The 8973-nt window shown below is 51.0% G+C and overlaps 1 long non-coding RNA gene across 1 annotated transcript; it reads left to right on the top strand.

Annotated features, from left to right (window-relative positions):
* The first annotated feature begins 488 nt into the window (after positions 1–488).
* On the top strand, positions 489–8593 carry LOC132653718 (uncharacterized). Its single transcript, XR_009591537.1, has 3 exons — positions 489–653; positions 2663–2833; positions 4764–8593. It is a non-coding gene; the product is annotated as an uncharacterized LOC132653718 (long non-coding RNA).
* Positions 8594–8973: the final 380 nt, after the last annotated feature.

Here is an 8973-nt window from a genome sequence, read left to right on the forward strand (position 1 = left end):
TCACTCAATCAAAGAAACATCTATTGAGCACATAGGGCATATCCCATTTGCTGCTGGAGGCAGGAGGAATAAAGCCTGAGGTCAGGCACCAAGGTCCTGCCTCTGCAGACAGAGACAGGAAATGAGGAAGGGGAAAAGATGGCATGAGCTCACGCCAGGGAGAAAGATGCTGGATGAAGGGGTGACTGCAGAGTGAGGGACTCTGAGGGGGTGACCATTTTCAGGAGACCTTAGAGTCAAGTTCCTTTGGAAGGAAGGGCATTTCAGAGAGAGGGAACAGCAGCGGGAGTCCTGGGGTAAGAGCCAGGCACCAAACTGCAGTGTGGACTGGGGCAGGCAGGCCAAGAAGCACTGTGGCCTGGAGTGGCCTTTGTCATCAGCCAATAGGGCCCTGTGGTGGTGTCAAGCGGCACTCAAAATCTCACCCATAATCCTTAAAGACTCTCAGACCTCAGGGTGAACACTGTGGAGGCAGGGCAAGGAGTGCCTTAGCTTTGCAGAAGGATATGCAGGGAGTGCCAGCCAGATACAGTAGCTGAAGCAGGTCTGGGGGAGCCGAAGCAAGCCAAAACCGCATGAAGAGGCTCCTCTGTGGCTTTGCGCGCAGAGAGGAGGAAAACTTTCAAAATCACTGAAGGCTTAGGTCAAGACTGGTGAGTGCTCGCTTGCTTTTGTTAAATAAGGCAGGAAGAGAAAGAGGGTACAACTGAACTTTCTGAAGGGGGTACCCCGGGCTGGGGACTTCAGTGTGGGCACCGTCATTTTCATCATCGCAGGTGTTCAAAGCCGGGTGAACTTGCTTCCACCAGGCAACCCGCAATCGGGCCTCTTTCCGAGGCTCGTGTCCCTGTATCCCTGACACATCTGAAGATGCACGGCTCTGAATATATGGACAGTTGCAGGGGGCATCTAGCAGCCTTTGGAACACGGCTCCCCCACCCGGGTCCCGGTAAATCCTCACTAGTGACCCGTCCGGATCTATGGAATCCAGTGCTGGTTCGGTCCGTGCTCCACCGGCGCTTGTCACCCGAGAGTTTGCGCGAGATTTGATCAGACTCGCACAAAGCCAGGCAGAGCCTGTGTGGAACTGTCAGATGAAATAATTTATCGGTGATGACTGTGTGAATTCGTAAATATTTATGAATTCACAAGTTATAAGTGTGCAGCTTGCAGGAGGGAGCGATCCCAGCTCACCAAGTCGCAGATTACAATGAATATTCACAGAAACCCCAATCTGCCAATATTAGCTCTTTGTGCTTACGGTAAAGCTTTGCCTCGGATTGTAACCCTTTCTGGGATGGAGTGTCTGAGGGGAAAGCAGTGCGGTAAGAGAAATGATTCCCACCCCCCAATAAAAATAAAGCCAGGAAACGCTGTCCAGAGCCTGAGCGGGTCTCCGGCACTGCTGGCTGAGTTGGTTTTTAACAGAATGGGATTGAAGGAGCTCAGATGGCAGGCGCTCAAAACGCCAATTGTTTTCGTTCTTCCCGAGTGACCTGATTGTTGGGAGACCTTGGGCCAGACTCTCAACCCCTCTCGGGCTCTACCAACAGCAGCCTTGCCCAAATTTGGTCATGGGCTAAATTTACCTCCCGAATGACATGCCCTGTTCTTTATGGTTGCTGGAAGGCACAGGGCTGAGCCCACTGTCTTTGTTGAAAATATCAGAAGGCATTTTGGCAGTGTGGACCAGAGACGAACACTGGGGCTAGGGGCCAAGATCAGAGAGCCACAGGATCAGCTGTGTGTTCCCGAGAGGCTGTGCAGTGTGCTCTGCGTCACCCAGGGCCACTGTCAGTGTGTGACCTTGACCACAGATGAACATTCTGTGGCTCAGTTTGTGCAACTGTAAAATGGGGTGATGGCAGAGCCTTTTCAAAGGGTTTCTCCATCAAAGATGGCAAGGACTAAAGTCTGAAAACATCTAGAAGCTTATCAAATCACAGAGCAGAGCTGAAATAGACCCAGGGCCTGGGTCCAGTCCAGCCCGGGGAGGATTCAGTGGAAGCAGGCAGATGAGAGCTAGGTTTCCAAGCAGGACAAGACTGGAGGAAGGTTCAGAGAGCAGCTGGAGACAATGACTTTGAGACACCTTAAGCCCACCCAGCAGCCTGGGGACGAGGGCTGCACAGGCCACAGTTCCCTGTTGTGTCTCCCAGGACTGCGAGCCAAGCCGCCTGCGGGTACCATGAGACACCAGGGGGCCAGCCTGCTCTGTCCTCTGGTTTCCTCGAGACAAGCCCTCTAGCTCTTGATGGCTTTGAACACACATGGAGCCAGGGATGGCCTTGAACTCCTGCCTTCACATTGACTGCTAGTGTTACAGGTGTGCATGATGGCACGGTTCATCTGGCGACTTCCAGTTACTGTGCAGACGCTCTACCCACTGAGCTATCCCTCCAGCCTCGGGGCGGGGGGGGTTCAGTGTCTCCCATTCTCAGCTCAGTCTCCAGTCCTGGCTAGAAAACAAAGGCTCTGGAGCCCAGGATGCCACCTTCTTCCAGGAGAATGGTAGCTTTGGAGAGATACCATCCTAGCTACTCGGCTGTGCTTTAATGTCCTCAGACATCTGCAGTACCTGGAATTTCAACTCTAATACCTCATCATGACATACACAAGCTTTTATTTATTTATTTATTTTTTATTTTGTTTCACTTTGCAGAAGAGCAACCAGCCACGTGGATTCCTTGCTTTTGGGGTGAGGCAAAGCCACTTTAAGGATTCTGGGATATGCGACAGCCAAGAAACACTTTCAGGTTGTATTTCCATGGCTACTTGGAGATGGATACTTTTGTTACAGTTGGTTGAGATGGTTGAAGTTCAGAGACATGAAGTAAGTGGTCCAAGAGCTCACGGCTGGAGGGGAGACCAGACTGTAGCGAGATGCTGGCCTCTCAGGCTCTAGGAGAATGGTGTACCCACTGTCCTGCCCACATCAAAACACACAGCCTGGCATTCAGTGTGCACTTCACAAATATTTATCAAATGAAAAAAAAAAATTTTTAAGTATCAGGCTTCCCAATTCTTAAAAAAAGAACAAACCGTCATTTATAAACAGATATGTCAGGGGGGCAATTATTCATATACTCAAGATGTCTTTATTTTATAAAAAGGCTTTACATCAGGGCTCCTTTAAATAGAAACCCCCAGTGCATTTAAAAATGTGAGTCCCTTTATAGCTCGGAACCACACGTCTTCCTGACGGCCTCCCTTGAATGAAGGGAGTGGGCTTGTTCCGCATCCCCTCTCCATCTTCCCACAGGAGCAACTGAGCACCTGGCGGAAAATCAGTTACTCTGTGAGGAGCTGGAGTTCAGAGGCTGGCATCAGGACGGCAGCCTGCCAGAAGCACCCAGTCTAATATAAAGGGGAGAAGTGGTGACCCCGCTTCCCAGCTTGGGCCTGGGCTGGCGCTTCAGGACAACAAAGAAAAGGGTCGACTGCCTTCACTCCAGGTCTTCTAAGTAGGGAGACTCCCTAAAAGGAGGGCAGTGTGAGCCAGGCTTTGTGAGATGAGTTCAGCAGTTTGCAATTTCCTGAGTATCAAACAGTCTCCCCAAGATTACGATTAATCCATGTACACGCACAGGTTTAATAGTTACCGAGCACACAAAACAGTGAATGCAGATAGGCATGGCTGTTCTAGGCACACGTGTATTAGCTGCTTTTCCTCTTGCTGTGATAGAACGCTGTGAACAAGGCGACATATAGAAGGAATGCTCTGGAATGCAGAGGGATAAGAGTCCATCACCATTATGGGAGGCATGTGTAGTGGCAGGCAGGCATGATGGCTGGAGTTCAGATCCCGAGCTGCAAGCAGGAAGCAGAGAGGACGGCAGGGATGTTGTGGGCTTTTGAAACTTCAAAGCCTGCCTTCAGCGACCTACTTCCTCCAGAAATGCCACACTTCTAAGCCTCCCAAAAGAGGGCCGCCAACTGAGGAACAACTCACACACCCAAGATCAAGTAGGGGGCTGTCTTAGCTGGTGTTCTACCACTTCGAAGAGAACTCTTATAAGAGAGCATTTAATTGGTGGCTTGCTTACAGTTTCAGGGGTTTAGTCCATTTATCAGCATGGTGGCAGGCAGGCAAACCCTGGAGCAGTAGCTAGGAACTATATTCTGATCCATAAGCAGAGAGGGAGAGAGAGAGAAAGAGAGAGAGAGACTCTGGGCTTGTCATGGGTGTTTGACACCTCAGAGCCCACCTCAATGACACATTTCCTCCAACAAGGCCACACCTCTTAATCCTTCAAATTCTTTCAAATAGTGCCACTCCCTGATTACTAATCATTCAAATATAGGAGCCTACGGGCGCCATTTTTATTCAAACCACCACAAACATTCTCACCCAAAACGTCAAACATGCCACACTCAGACCCCTTCTACAGTTTCATGATGTCCTTGTTGGTGCCCAAAACAGTATCATGGGATGAGGATGGTGAACTTGTCTGTGGTTTAGGGAAGTGAAGTGGGTAAGCTGGAAAACTCTAGGCCACAGAGGCTTTGGCCTGTGCAAAACAGATCAGCCCAGGTCCTTTTTACTCCTTCTTCTGCAGAATGTCTACTGTTCCTTAAAAGAAATCAGCAGCCCTTGTCTCTCAATTTGCAGGCAACTCCTGAAGCAACATGACCTGGTCCCAGAGACCATTCACCCTGGCTGCTGACCCTGTCACAGACAGTTTTCACTAGGCCTGACAATCCCTGTTCATGCATCAGTTTTATTGCCGTCTCCTCACTACAGCTTTGTTGGTTTCTTTCAGTTCCACCGTCCACTGAGAGCCATCGCTGGGTCATATGGCGGGGACCACGTAAAGCCTGAGAGGAAAGCAGACCACCGGCTTTACAAGAGAGAGAAACAAGTGGAGCTGAAGGCACAGTGGTAGACTGCTAGCCTGGCAGACACAAAGCCCTGCGTGTGGGTCCCAGCATTGCATAGACTGGAGATAGTGGCCCAGCACTGGAGAGGATCACAAGTTCAAGGTTATTATCAGTGCATTGGGAGTTTATGGCCAGCCTGGGCTATATGAGACTTTGTCAAAAACAAACAGGAGAAGAAGAAGAAGAAGAAGAAGAAGAAGAAGAAGAAGAAGAAGAAGAAGAAGAAGAAGAAGAAGAAGAAGAAGCCCCAATTTAAAAATTAACCCTAACTGGGCCCCTCTCTGTCCCGTCTAGCTCTAAGGGGAGCCTGCTGGCTGGGTGGCTTAGACACACAGAGCTGGCAGGCTGAGGCCACATCTACCTTCTGTTCTTCACTGGAAGTAGGGCTGAGGCCCACAGAGACAGCAGAAAGCATAGTCGAGAGTGACCATCTCTGGAAACCAGGTGTCCAGTAGAGGATGGGAAATAAGAAGGGATTTTTTTGGGGCTGCCTGCAGGACAGCAGAGCCTCTCTTGTGAGCAGCAGCCAGCCCCACACACATGAGAACCCCGTGAAGCACGAAGGAGGACACCCAGGAGAAATGTAGGGGACAGTTGCAGGTCAACACAGGGTAGGGTGCCCGGTTCTGCCATGAAGCAGAGTCCCTTCCTCATAAGATCTGAAAGCATCCCTTCTCACACTGTCTCAAACCTTGCAGGCCAGTCCAAGCCACCAGCCCCAGCAACTTTGTTTGCCATGGAAAGCAGGGCTTTGGACTGCCACTTCTGGCCCACCGCCTAGGACAAGGCCATGCTCCGAAGGTCCTGAGAAGTTCTGCAGTCCCAGCTTTGCAGATCTGTTCCCATTGTGGAGGCAGCAGAAAAGTCATTATTGCCCAGGGCCTGTCCCCAACCTGCCCTGAGGTGTTCCTCCCAACCCTCCACCGTCCACACCCTGTTTTGTTTGTTTGTTTGTTTGTTTTTGTTGTTGTTGTTTTTAACTCCACTGCTCTGGTTTCTGCATTAGTGTGGCACAGTGTGCGTTTCTTAATGGTTGTATTGCCTCTTTCTTAGAAGAGTAGCCACAGACTGCAGTGTGGGGGCTATTTTACTGTCAACAGGTGCTTAAACTAATCACTGGGAGAGTGGAGAAGTAGAAAAGAGGAAAGAAGTGGGGGAAAAGGGAGAACAAAGAAATCATCTTCCCTTGGATGATGGCTGCATGGATGGAGGGAAGAGGAAGAGAAGGGGGAAGGAGAAACAGGAAGAAAATGGGAAGTGAGGGAGAGAAGGAAGGAGTGAAAAGAGAGGAAATGGGACAGACAGATAGATGGGTGGAACCATCTTGGTTTCATCTTAGCACAAGAAAGCTGGTGTGATGGTTCATGTGGAGATGCTCCCATGCCTGCAGGTGGAAACAAAGGAGACAAAGAAGAGAGCAACCACAGCTCAGCACTGGTTTGGAGAAACTGAGGACTGGCCCCTGGCCCCTGGCCCCTGGCCCCTGTCAGCAAGCCATATATGTGGGTTCCTTGGCAGCCAGGGCCACAGTAGCCCAGGACCCTGGGATGGGACAAAGGATTGTGGGAGCATGATGGGCTCCCTCTGTGAGCCTTGCATGCAGAGCGTGGTGTGTGGCTCCCACTGTCTCCTCATTAGATGAGGGGACTTGGCTCTGAGAGGAAAGGTGTTTTCATATCCTCTTGACTCATTTTCCCCATCCTGGCCCAACAGAGGAAAAGCCTGAGCAGGTTTGTCCACCAAGGCCAGCTCTTGATCTGGAGAGACTTGGAGAAGGGCCTCCACAGTGGGTTCTGAGCTCACCTGAGGGGAATGAGGAGCCTGAGATGGAGACATTAGGCAGGCAGAAGGGGAGGGGGGTGACTGGGTAGGCCACTGAGCCCATAGTGTTCCCTGACCCTTTGATCCATTCTCTCTCCTGTCTTGGTAGCAATGGCTCAGCACACTCCCATGGCCACCTCTCATAAAGTCACATGGGCCGAAGGGCCCCTCTCCTCCCCTCAGAAAGAGATGAAGGGTTTTCCGGAGACAAGGAAGACTTTACATGTCTATCTTTTCTTCCTGGTGTCCCAAAGGTCCTCTTCCTCTCCTCAGCTCCTCTTCTACCTGAGACATGGCTCCTGGCCTAAGTGGAGGTCCCATGCCTTCTAAGAGAAATGTTGCTTCCAAATTTGGAACTAGTGGATAGCAAGGCTCAGAAAATTTCACCCTGAGGATTGGAAAACTGGACCTAGTTGATGAAGAAGTGCTGGAAGGACCCAGAAGTTTCTGGAGGATGAGGCAAAGGGCCAGGAGGAGAAGTGGGGGCCTGGTGGCCCTGTCTCCACCCCCCATTCCTTCCTCCTCATTTATAATCTGTGAGGTTGTCTTTATTTCATCAGACACTGGAGCAGACAAGTGTGGGAAACTGAAGAGGGAGGACCTTTCAAGAGCCCTAAGAAGAGGAGGTGGACCGGAGTGGGTAGGGAGGGGGAGATGGAGGAATGAGGAGGGAAGAGGGAGAGAGAGGGGAGGAGATGGAGAGACATGGGCTGGGGCTGGGGGCACAGAGTCACAGCCAGCCAGCTAGGAGGGAGGGCATGGGGGCTGTGGTCCCCCAAGTCCCCTGGAAGGAGGGAGGGTTTATCTCACCAGGAACAGCAGCTCAGCCACTGATCTAATCAAATTATTCAGCATTAAAAACTGCCAAGACATTCCGGGACTTCAGCTCCCGGAGCCCCAGCTGGGATCAAATGCTAACCAACGTCGCTGCGATATTTATTCCCACTGTCAGCTGCTGCTGGTCGCTTGTTTTCCGAGGGCTGCATACTAAAATAGAGGCCCTGGAGGGATGGGGGTGAGGGTGAGGGGGCTATCTGGAAAGAAGGCAAGCAGGTAGGGGGGACGAATGCCCCTAGAACCCAGCACAGGGTCTCTTAATTGTCCCCAGGCCACTGTCCTCCCATTTCAAGCCCCTTTCAGGCCAGCTAGCTGAGGTTTTGAGCTGAGACACTTAACCTTGAAAGTTGGTCTGAGTGACTCCGGGTAGGTGACTCTCCTTGTCTGAACTCCTACTCCATCCCCTGGAGCATGGGGTCCCCTTTGCTATGCATTTAATAAGAGGAAGAAAATAACAGGAGTAGCTTCATGGGGCCTGCTGCAGAGCACGAACAGCCCTGGCTGTGTGGTGTTCTCAGAGGTACTTGCCCTCTCTGTGTCTCGGTTTCTACCTCCATAAAAACAGACGTGGTGATCAGAGTCAAGCCCAGAAGTCGGCTATCTCATGGTTAAAGGAAGATCAGTATACCAGAGGACTGTGGTGAGAGCCCAGTGTGTACTGGAAACAGTTCCTGTGCAACAGCAAGGTGGGACGGTGAATATACCATTCAGCAGTGCCCCTGGAGACAAATGCCAGCCAGGGCAGAAGATGATTCTGTCCTGTCGGAGGGTGAAGGTGCCGGGTGCTGGGATCCCCATGAGGGGTCTCTGTAGCCACACACAGAGTGAACATCCCTGCAAGTTGAAGTTCAGAGGCCATTCTTGCCCCTCAGGACAGAAGCAGCCAAGCAGAAGGACTGTGAGCCTTCGGGACACGAGTCTGCCGCCATCTCCCTGAAGGTCATGGCACCCAGGGAAGACTAATTAATTTCCTTTGTTTTTCAGAGTTTCATTTTTTTAAATTACAGACTCCCTCCTCTGTAATAAATACTCAACAATTAAAGCGTTTTTTTTTTCTCCCCACAAAGTGTGACTTCAACATTTCAATGTCCCCCCCTCCCGTCACCTTCACTGCCATAAACAGATTCGGGGAAAACTGCTTTTGACGCCCCAGCTGCCATTAGCCACTTAAAATCCCGTAATTATCATCCTATCATAGGCCTGTTAACGAGCAGTAAAAATAAGGCCATTGAATATGGTAATTTATTCGTAAATTAGCCTAATGAGAATGGGTTTCAGACTGTTTACTTGCTTCGGCCTGTGCAGGGCAGAGGCAGCCACAGGAGTGGTGCCTGCCTGAGCGGAGGGGTCCTCCCTTCAGGGGCTCAGGGTGACATTGATGACTGTCCCCTGCTTCCACGAAGTTCTGCCCGCCCCGCTGAAGGGCAGTGAGGC

The sequence above is a fragment of the Meriones unguiculatus genome, chromosome 4, assembly GCF_030254825.1.
Source record: "Meriones unguiculatus strain TT.TT164.6M chromosome 4, Bangor_MerUng_6.1, whole genome shotgun sequence".
NCBI classification, from domain to species: Eukaryota; Metazoa; Chordata; class Mammalia; order Rodentia; family Muridae; genus Meriones; species Meriones unguiculatus.